Source organism: Oncorhynchus gorbuscha, linkage group LG14 (genome assembly GCF_021184085.1).
Source record: "Oncorhynchus gorbuscha isolate QuinsamMale2020 ecotype Even-year linkage group LG14, OgorEven_v1.0, whole genome shotgun sequence".
Classification (NCBI taxonomy): domain Eukaryota; kingdom Metazoa; phylum Chordata; class Actinopteri; order Salmoniformes; family Salmonidae; genus Oncorhynchus; species Oncorhynchus gorbuscha.
The window spans coordinates 34,049,368-34,066,328 of record NC_060186.1 but is presented as its reverse complement, the minus strand read 5'-3'; positions in this window follow the sequence as shown (position 1 = coordinate 34,066,328).

The following is a 16,961-nucleotide window of genomic DNA, read 5'->3' as shown; positions in this document are numbered from 1 at the left end:
GGAAGCCAGTGGAGAGAGCGGAGGAGCGGGGTGACGTGAGAGAACTTGGGAAGGTGGAACACTAGACGGGCTGCGGCGTTCTGGATGAGTTGTAGGGGTTTAATGGCACAGGCAGGGAGCCCAGCCAACAGCGAGTTGCAGTAATCCAGACGGGAGATGACAAGTGCCTGGATTAGGACCTGCGCCGCTTCCTGTGTGAGGCAGGGTCGTACTCTGCGGATGTTGTAGAGCATGAACCTACAGGAACGGGCCACCGCCTCGATGTTAGTTGAGAACGACAGGGTGTTGTCCAGGATCACGCCAAGGTTCTTAGCGCTCTGGGAGGAGGACACAATGGAGTTGTCAACCGTGATGGCGAGATCATGGAACGGGCAGTCCTTCCCCGGGAGGAAGAGCAGCTCCGTCTTGCCGAAGTTCAGCTTGAGGTGGTGATCCGTCATCCACACTGATATGTCTGCCAGACATGCAGAGATGCGATTCGCCACCTGGTCATCAGAAGGGGGAAAGGAGAAGATTAATTGTGTGTCGTCTGCATAGCAATGATAGGAGAGACCATGTGAGGTTATGACAGAGCCAAGTGACTTGGTGTATAGCGAGAATAGGAGAGGGCCTAGAACAGAGCCCTGGGGGACACCAGTGGTGAGAGCGCGTGGTGAGGAGACAGATTCTCGCCACGCCACCTGGTAGGAGCGACCTGTCAGGTAGGACGCAATCCAAGCGTGGGCCGCGCCGGAGATGCCCAACTCGGAGAGGGTGGAGAGGAGGATCTGATAGTTCACAGTATCGAAGGCAGCCGATAGGTCTAGAAGGATGAGAGCAGAGGAGAGAGAGTTAGCTTTAGCAGTGCGGAGCGCCTCCGTGATACAAAGAAGAGCAGTCTCAGTTGAATGACTAGTCTTGAAACCTAACTGATTTGGATCAAGAAGGTCATTCTGAGAGAGATAGCGGGAGAGCTGACCAAGGACGGCACGTTCAAGAGTTTTGGAGAGAAAAGAAAGAAGGGATACTGGTCTGTAGTTGTTAACATCGGAGGGATCGAGTGTAGGTTTTTTCAGAAGGGGTGCAACTCTCGCTCTCTTGAAGACGGAAGGGATGTAGCCAGCGGTCAGGGATAAGTTGATGAGCGAGGTGAGGTAAGGGAGAAGGTCTCCGGAAATGGTCTGGAGAAGAGAGGAGGGGATAGGGTCGAGCGGGCAGGTTGTTGGGCGGCCGGCCGTCACAAGACGCGAGATTTCATCTGGAGAGAGAGGGGAGAAAGAGGTCAGAGCACAAGGTAGGGCAGTGTGAGCAGAACCAGCGGTGTCGTTTGACTTAGCAAACGAGGATCGGATGTCGTCGACCTTCTTTTCAAAATGGTTGACGAAGTCATCTGCAGAGAGGGAGGAGGGGGGGGGGAGGAGGATTCAGGAGGGAGGAGAAGGTGGCAAAGAGCTTCCTAGGGTTAGAGGCAGATGCTTGGAATTTAGAGTGGTAGAAAGTGACTTTAGCAGCAGAGACAGAGGAGGAAAATGTAGAGAGGAGGGAGTGAAAGGATGCCAGGTCCGCAGGGAGGCGAGTTTTCCTCCATTTCCGCTCGGCTGCCCGGAGCCCTGTTCTGTGAGCTCGCAATGAGTCGTCAAGCCACGGAGCGGGAGGGGAGGACTGAGCCGGCCTGGAAGATAGGGGACATAGAGAGTCAAAGGATGCAGAAAGGGAGGAGAGGAGGGTTGAGGAGGCAGAATCAGGAGATAGGTTGGAGAAGGTTTGAGGAGAGGGAAGAGATGATAGGATGGAAGAGGAGAGAGTGGCGGGGGAGAGAGAGCGAAGGTTGGGACGGCGCGATACCATCCGAGTAGGGGCAGTGTGGGAAGTGTTGGATGAGAGCGAGAGGGAAAAGGATACAAGGTAGTGGTCGGAGACTTGGAGGGGAGTTGCAAAAGGTTAGTGGAAGAACAGCATCTAGTAAAGATGAGGTCAAGCGTATTGCCTGCCTTGTGAGTAGGGGGGGAAGGTGAGAGGGTGAGGTCAAAAGAGGAGAGGAGTGGAAAGAAGGAGGCAGAGAGGAATTAGTCAAAGGTAGACGTGGAGGGAGGCATAGGCTGAGATGAACTCTGCCTTGTTGGCTGCAGATCGGCAGTTCCAGTGGCTACCGGAGACCTGGAACTTCCACATGGGTCGTGCGCGCTGGGACCACCAGATTAGGGTGGCAGCGGCCACGAGGTGTGGAGCGTTTGTATGGTCTGTGCAGAGAGGAGAGAACAGGGATAGACAGACACATAGTTGACAGGCTACAGAAGAGGCTACGCTAATGCAAGGAGATTGGAATGACAAGTGGACTACACGTCTCAATTGTTCAGAAAGTTAAGCTTACGTAGCAAGAATCTTATTGACTAAAATGATTAAAATGATACAGTACTGCTGAAGTAGGCTAGCTGGCAGTGGCTGCGTTGTTGACTTTGTAGGCTAGCTGGCAGTGGCTGCGTTGTTGACACTACACTAATCAAGTCGTTCCGTTGAGTGTAATAGTTTCTACAGTGCTGCTATTCGGGGGCTAGCTGGCTAGCTAGCAGTGTTGATTACGTTACGTTGCGTTAAAAGAACGACAATAGCTGGCTAGCTAACCTAGAAAATCGCTCTAGACTACACAATTATCTTTGATACACAGACAGCTATGTAGCTAGCTATGTAGCTAGCTACGATCAAACAAATCAAACCGTTGTGCTGTAAAGAAATGAAATTAAAAATGTGATACTACCTGTGGAGCGAAGTGGAATGCGACCGGGTTGTTGAGTGCGGAAGTTCTATTCAGTAGACGTTGGCTAGCTGTTGGCTAGCTAGCAGTGTCTCCTACGTTAAGGACGACAAATAACTGGCTAGCTAACCTCGGTGAATTAAGATAATCACTCTAAGACTACACGCTCTAAACTACACAATTATCTTGGATACGAAGACAGCAAAGACAACTATGTAGCTAGCTAACACTACACTAATCAAGTCGTTCAGTTGAGTGTAATAGTTTCTACAGTGCTGCTATTCGGTAGACGGTGGACGTTTGCTAGCTGGCTAGCTGCTGGGCAGATAGCAGTGTAGACTACGTTAGGACGACGAAATACGAAGTTGCAATAGAAGTGCTGACTGTTTCACTTTGTTGTCCTCTTTCTTTTCCTTTTTCTTCTGTCCTTCTTTTGTCCTTATTTTGTCTTCCTTTCTTCTGTTAATTAGATATTTTTTGTTGTTATTCTTTGTAAGCTAGCTAGCTTCTTCCAAAAAGGTCAATTTAATAAATTGTCTACCAATGGAATGGAGTAATCCTGTTTAAAGGGGCAATCAGCAGTTGCTACATCCATTTTTGGACTTGATATTGACATTGATTCTTAAAGAATATAACATATAAATGACTCGTGAGCTTAGTTCAACTGTCGTACCCAATCTGAACCCAAAATATGAGCTTGTTTTACTCAAATGTTTGTAAACAAAGTAAATGTAAACAAATACTGTACAGCTTAAAAACATGGTTAAAACTATAATTGTTATAAACTCAGCAAAATAAGAAACCTCTTGTCAACTGCGTTTTTTTAATCAAAGTTAACGTGTAAATATTTGTATGAACATAAGATTCAACAACTGAGACAAACTGAAAAAGTTCCACAGACATGTGACTAACAGAAATGGAATAATGTGTCCCTGAACAAAAGGGGGGTCAAAATCAAAAGTAACAGTCAGTAAATGGTGTGGCCACCAGCTGCATTAAGTACTGCAGTGCATCTCCTCCTCATGGACTGCACCAGATTTGCCAGTTCTTGCTGTGAGATGTTATCCCACTCTTCCACCAAAGCACCTGCAAGTTCCCAGACATTTCTGGGAGGAATGGCCCTAGCCCTCACCCTCCGATCCAACTGGTTCCAGACGTGCTCAATGGGATTGAGATCCGGGCTCTTCACTGGCCATGGCAGAGCGCTGACATTCCTGTCTTTCAGGAAATCACACACAGAATGAGCAGTATGGCTGGTGGCATTATGCTGGAGGGTCGTGTCAGGTTGAGCCTGCAGGAAGGGTACCACATGAGGGAGGAGGATGTGTTCCCTGTAACGCACAGCGTTGACATTGCCTGTAATGGCAAAAAGCTCAGCTCGATGATGCTGTGACACACCACCCCAGACCATGACGTACCCTACGCCTCCAAATCGAGCCCACTCCAGAGTACAGGCCTCGGTGTAACGCTCATTCCTTCGACGATAAACACGAATCGACCTTCACCCCTGGTGAGACAAAACCGTGACTCGTCAGTGAAGAGCACTTCTTGCCAGTCCTGTCTGGTCCAGCAACGGTGGGTTTGTGCTCATAGGTGACGTTTACAACAGACCTACAGACCTGCCTTACAACAGACCTACAAGCCCTCAGACCAGCCTCTCAGCCTATTGAGGACAGTCTGAGCACAGATGGAGGGATTGTGCGTTCCTGGTGTAACTCGGGCAGTTGTTGTTGCCATCCTGTACCTGTCCCGCAGGTGTGATGTTCGGATGTACCTATCCTGTGCAGGTGTTGTTACACGTGGTCTGCCACTGCAAAGACGATCAGCTGTCCATCCTGTCTCCCTGTGCGCTGTCTTAAGCGTCTCACAGTACAGACATTGCAATTTATTGCCCTTGCCACATCCTCAGTCTTCATGCATCCTTGCAGCATGCCAAAGGCACGTTCACGCAGATGAGCAGGGACCCTGGGCATATTTCTTTTTGTGTTTTTCAGAATCAGTAGAAAGGCCTCTTTAGTGTCCTAAGTTTTCATAACTGTGATCTTAATTGCCTACCGCCTGTAAGCTGTTGGTGTCTTAATGACTGTTCCACAGGTGCATGTTCATTAATTGTTTATGGTTCATTGAACAAGCATGGGAAACAGTGTTTAACCCCTTTACAATAACAAAGTTATTTGGATTTTTACGAATTATCTTTGAAAGACAGGGTCCTGAAAAAAGGAATGTTTCTTTATTTGCTGAGTTTATAATGGAGTGTGCAAAGCTGTCATCAAGGCAACGGGTGGCTACTTTGAAGAATCTAAAATATATTTTGATTTGATTAAGACTTTTTTGGAGATTAATTTAGGTACTAATAATTCAATATGTGTTATTGCCTAGTTTTGATGTCTTTACTATTAATCTACAATGTAGAAAATAGTAAAAGTAAAGAAAGACCCTGGAATGAGTATGTGTATTTTAACTTCTGACTGGTACTGTACACTCTCACAAAAAACGATTCCAAAAGGGTTCTACAGCTGTCCCCATAGGAGAACCCCTTTTGGTTCCAAGTAAAACTTTTTGGGGGATCCATGTAGAACCCTCTGTGGGCTTTTGGAACCAAAAGGGCTCTACCTTCAAAGAGTTCTCCAATGGGGATTGCCGAAGAAACCTTTCAGGTTCTAGATAGCACCTTTTTTTCTAAGAGTGTACTAGTCGTACTCTGAGTGTACAAAACATTAGGAACACATTCCTAATATTGAGTTGCTCCCCCTTTTGCCCTCGGACCAGCCTCAATTCGCCAGTGAATGGACTCTACAAGGTGTTGAAAACATTCCACAGGGATGCTGGACCATGTTGACTCCAATTCTTCCCACAGTTGTGCCAAGTTGGCTGGTTGTCCTTTAGGTGGTGGAACATTCTTCACACACACGGGAAACTGTTGAGCATGAAAAACCCAACAGCGTCACAGTTCTTGACACCCTCAAACCGTTGTGCCTGGGATCTACTACCATACCCAGTTTAAAAGCACTTAAATATTTTGTCTTGTCCATTCACCCTCTGAATGGCACACATACACAGTCCAAGTCTGTGGAATGTTTTATATTCTCCCAGACCTACTTAAAAAGGGGTGAGCACAACCACTCCGGTACAGTATAGAGATAAATAAAACATTCTTCAAAAATACACTTCAGGGCCCTGTGTCTTCAATGTCTTGCTGTCTTAAGAGCAGTAGATGGTTATGAAAGATGTATGAAGGCCAATACAAATACAGCTCTTCTTCACACTGGGTGACAGATAAAACAATACTCCACGTCAAAACGACAATTATAAACAGATTGACACTAATTTATTTTTTTATTTCACCTTTATTTAACCAGGTAGGCTAGTTGAGAACAAGTTCTCATTTACATCTGCGACCTGGCCAAGATAAAGCAAAGCAGTGTGACACAAACAACAACACAGAGTTACACATGGAATAAACAAACATACAGCCAATAATACAATTGAAAAAGTCAAAATACAGTGTGTGCAAATGAGGTAGGTTAAGAACTAACTAAGAAGTTTTAGGGAGCTATTAAAACTGATAACACCAATTTCTTCACACTCTCCATGTCTTGCTACTGTCATAGCAAACAGTGAATGTTCCTACAACGTTAGTTAATGTTCCCTATGGAGTCCCAATTGACCCATTGTCTAGCCCAGACCTCCTACTGTTGCTATTCAGGCCAAGCTCAATTCTCCATTTAAACCAATGGAGAAAACCTCTCACAATGATCCCAAACTGTGTTTTTAATATACAATGAAAGTTAACACAGACTACACCTTGCTAATCAGGAGACTTTTAGGTATGTTGTGGTAGACTGTCTTAGTTATATTAACTGGCTACCTAGCTAGTGTTACCAGCATTTTCAATGGTGGTCAATGAGAGCTAGCTCACCAGCGAGCAAACAATGTAACAGACTCTGCATTTCAGGAATTACAGTTGCAAGTACCTCTGGTGCACTGTTCAACAATTAAGCCATTTAAACAATTTATTAGGTGAGCGTGTTGAAAGCCAAGCACGACTGTAGAAACTGTTCATTCTTTTTCTTATTCACTGCCACCTAGATAGTGTGGACCAGAGCTATACTAGAGCAAGAGCGGACCGGTGCTAGCTAGCTACTAGCTATGCCCCGGACCACAGCTCTGGTCTTTCTCTGGCCCGCACCAACTAGATGTGTTCCGGAGCATAGCTGGTCCAGGGAGTAGTTAATAGCTAGTTAGCTCTGGTCCAAACTATCATCTGTCTTGCTCTAGGCCGTGCTAACTAGGTCTAGTAGCTAGCTAGCTTTGCTCTACACTAACTGCACTAGCTGTGGTGCTTGTCTTCCCAGTGGCCTACTTGATGTGTGAACTGCTGACTGCTCATAATTTGCAGATCAACCAGAATTAAAGGGAAGGGTAATTTTTTACTTGTTTTGGTAATCAGTGTATCTTTTCTGAGTGCTCTGTGCATTCAGAAAGTATTCAGACCCCTTGACTCTTTCCACATTTTGTTACGTAACAGCCTTATTCTAAAATTGACTAAATAGTTTTTCTCCCCCATAAATCTACACACAATACCCCATAATGACAAAACAAAAACAGGTTTAGAAATGTTTGCTATTTCATTAAAAAAACTGAAACATCACATTTAAATAAGTATTCTGGCCCTTTACTCAGTATCTTGTTGAAGCACCTTTGGCAGCGATTACAGTCTGACATATCTTGGGTATGACGCTACAGGTTTGGCACCTATAGTTTCTCCCATTCTTCTCTGCAGGTCCTCTCAAGTTCTGTCAGGTTGGATGGGTAGTGTTGCTGCACAGCTATTAACAGGTCTCTCCAGAGATGTTAGATAGGGTTCAAGTCTGGGCTCTGGCTGGGCCACTCAAGGATATTCAGAGGTTGTCCCGAAGCCACTCCTGTGTTGTCTTGGCTGTCTGCTTAGGGTGGTTGGACAACACCCTGGACAACACCCTGTCATTCTCTGCAAACATCAAAGCCGTGACTCACTCCTGCAGGTTCATGCTCTACAACATCCGTAGAGTACGACCCTACCTCACACAGGAAGCGGCGCAGATCCTAAACCAGGCACTTGTCCTCTCCCGTCTGGACTATAATGCAACTCTCTGTTGGCTGGGTTCCCCACTTGTGTCATCAAACCCCTGAAACCTATCCAGAATGCTGCAGCCCACCTTCCCAAGTTCTCTCATCTCACCCATCTCCTCCGCATGCTTCACTGGCTTCCAATCAAAGTTCGCATCCACTACAAGACCATTGGTGCTTACCTACGGAACAGCAAGATGAACTGCCCCTCCTTACCTTCAGGATATTCTCAAACCCTACACCCCAACCCGAGCACTGAATTCTGCCACCTCAGGTCTCTTGGCACTCTCACCCCTATAGGAGGGCATCTCCTGCTCAGCCTAGTCCAAGCTCTTCTCTGTCCTGGCATTTGTAGCTTAAACAATCCTCTTCCTCACCTAAATCCCCCGTCTAGCTCTCATTCGCACTTGCTGTGGTCTAGCACTGGACCACACTATCTCTAGTCCAGCTCAGGTCCAGGGCGTAGCTAGTACTGTAGCTAACTGTCTCTGGTCTGCACTAGTAGTTAGCTGATAATGGTCCAGCTCTACTCCAGGGCGTAGCTAGCATTGGTCTAGCACTGGTCTGCATTAACTAGCTCTGGTACAGACTGACTCATCTTAGATTGCGTCAATAAAGCTTTATGCTTCAAATTACAATAGTCACTACTAATACCACTACTATTGAAGTTACTACTACTACTGCCACAGTCACCACTACTATCACTACCATTACTACTAGCCCGCTATAACTCTGTATAACTCCACACCTACAAACCACCCTATAGGTCACTATAACTAACACCTAGCCTATGAAAACCCTATTACTACTACCATTATTGCCGTCACTACCACTAATGGTACAACTTCTTTAATTACCATGAAAAACACTTAAAGAGGATCAAGCACAACACATTTTCTTCAGGAAATATAATTTTCTAGTTGCCATAGGCCTCATAGGCTTCCATGCATTTGGAAACGAGAGCTTGCCCTAGGCGTCAGACTTCAGCTTGGTTAGTGACAACTGCTATGCACTGGAGCGATCGGTTGTTCAGCAATTCAACCAAATGCCCAAAATTCTGGGGCGGGGCTTGACAATGGGTCAATTTGGGTTACGGCTAACGTTAGCATGACAATCACCAAAATAAAAAAAGTTCCACGGAATATTATTTGATACACATAAACATCTTGTGTAATCAGGCTATGTGATTCACAATAGGCAATGAAATAGGCCAGGAGTTTTTCCTGATAAGACCTGACCGAGTTTTTCCTGCTTCGATCACATAGCCAGAAAAAACTCCTGGCCAAATTACTTGTATGTACTGTAACTTACAGTCTACTTACAGTAAGCTAAAATATTTTCAGGAGGGCTATCAAGTCTAAAGACACAAATGGCAGAATGAAAAACTCAGCTACAGCAACAGAAAGGAAAATACAAATATTTAAATGTGATTTCCCTGAACAATCCGTGTCAATAAACGTGCCAAAAGTAGAGATATGTTTGAAATGAAAAGTGCAATACATTTGTATAAATGCCTGGAGTAAGAGGGTTGATTTGCCAGCTTGCATTATGTGATGACATCCTAAAGAGCCATTGTATTGTGAAATAGAAAACCTCCCTCAGAGACAAACCTTGTCCCAACAACGTTTGCTAAATCTGGTAGATGGAAATATTGTTCTATGTGCATTACTTCTTTCAAAGGAACGTAGTAAAGTAACAGTTACTGACACTTTTTTTTGCAAAATCAATTTCTATTATGTCATAATAAACCATTTTCTAACTACACTTTGATAATGATAGCCTATACTTGCCCCTATTCCAAAACAGAAAGCATTTATCTAGTAGTAGCGACAGATTTCCACATAACCGAAAACTCTTCTGTGCTTTTACTTGACCGTGGCTGTTCTCACTGTGCCTTGTTTCAAAAGGTTTATAACCGACCAGCAATGTAAACTCAGCACAGCCCCTGCCCCCTGCCATTGGATACCAGAGTCTAGCAAAGGACATGTATTAAAAGAGTCATAGGAAACTGCTTGTAGACAGGCACACTATTCGACCCTGTGCCCACTTGCTAAACTAGAGCCAAGCAGGAGCATCATTTTCTACTGACTCTGAGAAAAAGAGGTAGTTGTACTCTGACGATTGACTCTTGAACTGATATAGAGAGCCCGTCACACACCCAATGACATTCCCTTGCACTTGAACACAGTAGCTCCTCCTGTAAGCCTGAGCATAAGGAAATTAAATCCTAAATTGATATCCTGAAGCTTAACTGCTGTATACAGAACACAAATCTGATAACATGAGCTCCCTGGTTTAATATAGCCTGGACCCAAATCTGTTCGTGCTATATAGCCAAGTTATAGCACAAACAGATCTAAGATCTGACTAGATTTCATACCCTGGCAGGATGCCGATCACATCCTTGTGGTGGTCAGGTTTTGAGTCAATTTGAATTGAAGCCACAAAAAAATAAAAAAATGTGGGTGGTATTTCCATTATCTGAGAATTGGAGAGAGCCTGTGTTGGTTTCTCATGACAGGCATTGCTCACCACCTGCTGGTTGTGGTTGGATGGTGCATTTGGAAAGCTGCAGTGCAGTCTGAGGGTGAGTACTTTGATTAATTCCCTACGTCCTCTCCTCACCTTATCTTTCCTCACCTTCGCAAAATGTCAGCGAGAAGTGAGGAGATTATTGGAAGAGAGATCTCCTCGGATCTTCTACTCATAGCTGCGGTGATGAAGTTTTACAACAAAAATAAACAAATGGTAAACAGGAGTAACATTTCAATGAGTTCAGTCAAAAGCTTGAGATATACAATATCAGTCAAAAGTCTGGACACACATACTCATTCAACAGTTTTTCTTTATTTTTACTATTTTCTACATTGTAGAATAATATTGAAGCCATCAAAACTAGGAAATAACACATACGGAATCATGTAGTAACCAAATAAGTGTTAAAAGAAATTGAAATATATTTTGTATTTGAGATTCTTCAAAGTAGCCACCCTTTTCCTTCATGACAGCTTTGCACAATCTTGGCATTCTCTCTACCAGCTTCACCTGGAATGCTTATCCAATAGTCTTAAAGGAGTTCCCACATATGCTGAGCACTTGTTGTGTCACACCCTGACCATAGTTTGCTTTGTATGTTTCTATGTTTTGTTTGGTCAGGGTGTGATCTGAGTGGGCATTCTATGTTACATGTCTAGTTTGTCTATTTCTATGTTTGGCCTGATATGGTTCTCAATCAGAGGCAGGTGTTAGTCATTGTCTCTGACTGGGAACCATATTTAGGTAGCCTGTTTGGTGTTGGGTTTTGTGGGTGGTTGTTCCTGTCTCTGTGTTTGCATCAGATAGGGCTGTTTTGGTTTTTCACATTTCTTGTTTTGTTAGTCTATTCATGTATAGTTTCTTTATTAAAGAACCATGAATAACAACCACACTGCATTTTGGTCCGCCTCTCCTTCAACTCAAGAAAACCGTTACATGTTGGCTGCTTTTCCTTTACACTGTGGTCCAACTCATCCCAAAACATCTCAATTGGGTTGAGGTCTGGTGATTGTGGAGGCCAGGTCGTGTGATGCAGCACTCCATCACTCTCCTTCTTGGTCAAATAGCCCTTACACAGCCTGTGTGTGTTGGGTCATTGTCCTGTTGAAAAACAAATAATAGTCCCACTAAGCAAAAACCAGATGGGATGGCATATCGCTGCAGAATGCTGTGGTAGCCATGCTGGTTAAGTGTGCCTTGAGTTCTAAATAAATCACCTACAGTGTCACCAGCAAAGCACTGCCACACCATCACACCACCTCCTCCATGCTTCACGGTGGGAACTACACATGCGGAGATCATGCGTTCACCTTCTCTGCATCTCACAAAGTCATGGCAGTTGGAACCAAAAATCTCAAATTTGGACTCATCAGACCAAAGGACAGATTTCCACCAGTCTAAAGCAATTGCTCATTTATTACCTTTATTTAACAATGCAAGTCAGTTAAGAACAAGTTCTTATTTTCAATGATGGCCTAGAAACAGTAGTTCAGGGCAGAACCACTGATTTTTTTTAACCTTGTCAGCTCAGGGATTTGAAATTGCAACATTTCAGCTACTAATCCAACACTCTAACCACTAGGATACCTGCCGCTCATGTTTCTTGGCCCAAGCATGTCTCTTCGTTTTCTTATTGGTGTCCTTTAGTAGTGGTTTCTTTGCAGCGATTCTACCAGGAGGGCCTGAATCACGCAGTCTCTGAACAGTTGATGCTGAGATGTGTCTGTTACTTAAAATCTGTGAAGCATTTATTTGGGCTGCAATTTTGAGGCTGGCAACTCTAATGAACTTATCCTCTGCAGCAGAAGTAACGCTGGGTCTTCCTCTACTATGGCGGTCCTCATGAGAGCCAGTTTCAGCATCGCGCTTGATGGTTTTTGCGACTGTACTTCAAGAAACTTTCAAAGTTCTTAATTTTCCATAGTGACTACCTTTCATGTCTTAAAGTAATGATTGACTGTCATTTCTCTTTTCTTATTTGAGCTGTTCTGAACATAATATGGACTTTTACCAAATAAGGCTATCTTCTGTATACCACCCCTATCTTTTTACAAAACAATTGATTGGCTCAAACGCATTAAGGAAAGAATATCCACAAATTCACTTTAACAAGGCACACCTGTTAATTGAAATGCTGGTTGAGAGAATGCCAACAGTACAAATCTGTCATCAAGGCGAAGGGAGGCTACTTTGAAGAATCTCAAATATAAAATATATTTTGAACTGTTTAACACCTTTTTGGTAACTACATGATTCCATATGTGTTATTTCATAGTTTTGATGTCTTTGCTACAATGTAGAAAATAGTAAAAATAATGAAAAACCCTTGAATGAGTTGGTGTGTCCAAACTTTTGACTTGTACTGTACAACATAATTAATTTAAGGCTCCAAGTTCAATCGATGGCTAACACAGAGTTCTTATTCTATCCATTCTTTAAACACTACACTACAATTCCTCCCCACTATATAAGTCCCCAAAATAAACTATTCTCTCTTTTAGAACTCTAATGTGCTTGAATAACAGTACTTAGTCCTTTAAAAAAAACTAAGCTCTTGTACATGCTCTTCGTCCGCCCACGTGTTCTCGCACACCCCGAGAGCTTCTGGTCAGCGGGGTGGTGGCACCGGGATCCTCATCTCTCCCAAGTGGTCATTCTCTCTTTCTCCCCTTACCCATCTGTCTATCGCCTCCTTTGAATTCCATGCTGTCACAGTTACCAGCCCTTTCAAGCTTAACATCCTTATCATTTATCGCCCTCCAGGTTCCCTCGGAGAGTTCATCAATGAGCTTGATGCCTTGATAAGCTCCTTTCCTGAGGACGGCTCACCTCTCACAGTTCTGGGCGAGTTTAACCTCCCCACGTCTACCTTTGACTCATTCCTCTCTGCCTCCTTCTTTCCACTCCTCTCCTCTTTTGACCTCACCCTCTCACCTTCCCCCCTACTCACAAGGCAGGCAATACGCTCGACCTCATCTTTACTAGATGCTGTTCTTCCACTAACCTCATTGCAACTCCCCTCCAAGTGTCCGACCACTACCTTGTATCCTTTTCCCTCTCGCTCTCATCCAACACCTCCCACACTGCCCCTACTCGGATGGTATCGCGCCGTCCCAACCTTCGCTCTCTCTCCCCCGCTACTCTCTCCTCTTCCATCCTATCATCTCTTCCCTCTGCTCAAACCTTCTCCGACCTATCTCCTGATTCTGCCTCCTCAACCCTCCTCTCCTCCCTCTCTGCATCCTTTGACTCTCTATGTCCCCTATCCTCCAGGCCGGCTCGGTCCTCCCCTCCCGCTCCGTGGCTCGACGACTCATTGCGAGCTCACAGAACAGGGCTCCGGGCAGCCGAGCGGAAATGGAGGAAAACTCGCCTCCCTGCGGACCTGGCATCCTTTCACTCCCTCCTCTCTACATTTTCCATCAGATCCTCCTCTCCACCCTCTCCGAGTTGGGCATCTCCGGCGAGGCCCACGCTTGGATTGCGTCCTACCTGACAGGTCGCTCCTACCAGGTGGCGTGGCGAGAATCTGTCTCCTCACCACGCGCTCTCACCACTGGTGTCCCCCAGGGCTCTGTTCTAGGCCCTCTCCTATTCTCGCTATACACCAAGTCACTTGGCTCTGTCATAACCTCACATGGTCTCTCCTATCATTGCTATGCAGACGACACACAATTAATATTCTCCTTTCCCCCTTCTGATGACCAGGTGGCGAATCGCATCTCTGCATGTCTGGCAGACATATCAGTGTGGATGACGGATCACCACCTCAAGCTGAACCTCGGCAAGACGGAGCTGCTCTTCCTCCCGGGGAAGGACTGCCCGTTCCATGATCTCGCCATCACGGTTGACAACTCCATTGTGTCCTCCTCCCAGAGCGCTAAAAACCTTGGCGTGATCCTGGACAACACCCTGTCGTTCTCAACCAACATCAAGGCGGTGGCCCGTTCCTGTAGGTTCATGCTCTACAACATCCGCAGAGTACGACCCTGCCTCACACAGGAAGCGGCGCAGGTCCTAATCCAGGCACTTGTCATCTCCCGTCTGGACTACTGCAACTCGCTGTTGGCTGGGCTCCCTGCCTGTGCCATTAAACCCCTTCAACTCATCCAGAACGCCGCAGCCCGTCTGGTGTTCAACCTTCCCAAGTTCTCTCACGTCACCCCGCTCCTCCGTTCTCTCCACTGGCTTCCAGTTGAAGCTCGCATCCGCTACAAGACCATGGTGCTTGCCTACGGAGCTGTGAGGGGAACGGCACCTCAGTACCTCCAGGCTCTGATCAGGCCCTACACCCAAACAAGGGCACTGCGTTCATCCACCTCTGGCCTGCTCGCCTCCCTACCACTGAGGAAGTACAGCTCCCGCTCAGCCCAGTCAAAACTCTTCGCTGCTCTGGCCCCCCCAATGGTGGAACAAACTCCCTCACGACGCCAGGACAGCGGAGTCAATCACCACCTTCCGGAGACACCTGAAACCCCACCTCTTTAAGGAATACCTAGGATAGGATAAGTAATCCCTCTCACCCCCCCCCCTTTAAGATTTAGATGCACTATTGTAAAGTGACTGTTCCACTGGATGTCATAAGGTGAATGCACCAATTTGTAAGTCGCTCTGGATTAGAGCGTCTGCTAAATGATGTAAATGTAATGTAAATGTATTTATATTGACCATCCCCAACATTAGTTTTTACACTGCTGTTACTCGCTGTTTATTATCTATGCTTCGTCACTTTAACCCTGCCTATATGTACAAATTACCTCGACTAACCTGTTCCCCCGCATATTGACTCGGTACCGGTACCCCTGTATATAGCCTCTTTATTGTTATTTTATTGTGTAACTTTTTATTGAATTTTTTACTTTAGTTTATTTAGTAAATATGTTCTTAACTCTATTTCTTGAACTGCATTGTTGGTCAAAAGGATCCACCCTTTAATAACAAAAATGTGCCTTTTTTTGTACCATCATATTTGAAATGCAAGAGAAAGGCCTTAATGTATTATTCCAGCCCAGACACAACTTAGATTTTGGCCACTAGATGGCAGCAGTGTATGTGCAAAGTTTTAGACTGATCCAATGGACCATTGCATTTATGTTCAAGATGTTGTTTCAAGACTGCCCTAATGTGCCTAATTGGTTTATTAAGGCATTTTCAAGTTCATAACTGTGCACTCTCCACAAAAAATAGCATGGTATTCTTTCACTGTAATAGCTACTGTAAATTGGACAGTGCAGTCAGATTAACAATAATTGTATCTTTCTTCCAATATCAGATATGTCTATGTCCTGGGAAATGTTCTTGTTACTTACAACCTCATGCTAATCGCATGAGCCTATGTTAGCTCAACCGCCCCGAGGTCGGGACACCAATCCTTTACATGGTAACTTCATAGGGCTAGGCACTTTTTCTCAATTTCCGCCTGAATGACGTGCCCAAAGTAAACTGCCTGTAGCTCAGGCCCTGAGGCCAGGATGTGCATATAATTGATACCATTGGAAAGAAAACACTTCAATATTGTAGGAGAATATAACTCAATAGATATGGTAGGAGAAAATCCAAAGAAAAACCTGGCCAGGAACCCAGCCTAAAACCCCAAACAGCAAGCAATGCAGGTGTAGAAGCACGGTGGCTAGGAAAATCTCCCTAGAAAGGCCAGAACCTAGGAAGAAACCTAGAGAGGAACCAGGCTATGGGGAGGGGGGGGCAGTATTCTTCTGGCTGTGCCAGGTGGAGATTATAACATAACATGGCCAAGCTGTTCAAATGTTCATAGATGACCAGCAGGGTCAAATATTAATAATCACGGTGGTTGTCGAGGGTGCAACAGGTCAAGCCCCTCAGGAGTAAATGTCAGTTGGCTTTTCATAGCCGATCATTTAGAGTATCTCTGGTAGCACGTCCGGTGAACAGGTCAGTGTTCCATAGCCGCAGGCAGAACAATTGAAACTGGAGCAGCAACACAGCCTGATGGACTGGGGAGAGCAAGGTGTCATCAGGCCAGGTAGTCCTGAGGCATGGTCCTAGGGCTCAGGTCCTCCGAGAGAGAGAGAAAGAGAGAGAATTAGAGAGAGCATACTTAAATTCACACAGGACACCAGATAAGACAGGAGAAATACTTCAGATATAACAGACTGACCCTAGCCCCCTAACACATAAACTACTGCAGCATAAATACTGGAGGCTGAGACAGGACGGGTGAAGTCCCTTCCCTCCATCGTCTTACTCACACATCGATCCAATTCTCTGAAATGTGTTTTAGTAACCCCCTCAATGTCCCCAGGACTAGGCTGGCGTTGTACCCACATTTCTCTTTCACTTTCTACCATTCTTCTATGGGTGTGCTTGGATCAAGTAGATATACAGTTACAGGTCTTTTCCACATCCAGGGTAGGGTTTTATTAATCTCACTATCTATGCCTACCCCCACTATACTGCGATATCCCGGACAATTACCACCACCCAAAGGGTAACTGTTACAGTAAATGGGGCCCAACACCCCTCTGGGGTGCATGGTTGTCTGTCCACCCGCAGTCCTTTATCCATGTTCAATATTGCGTCAACACAATTCTCATAATATTTATATATA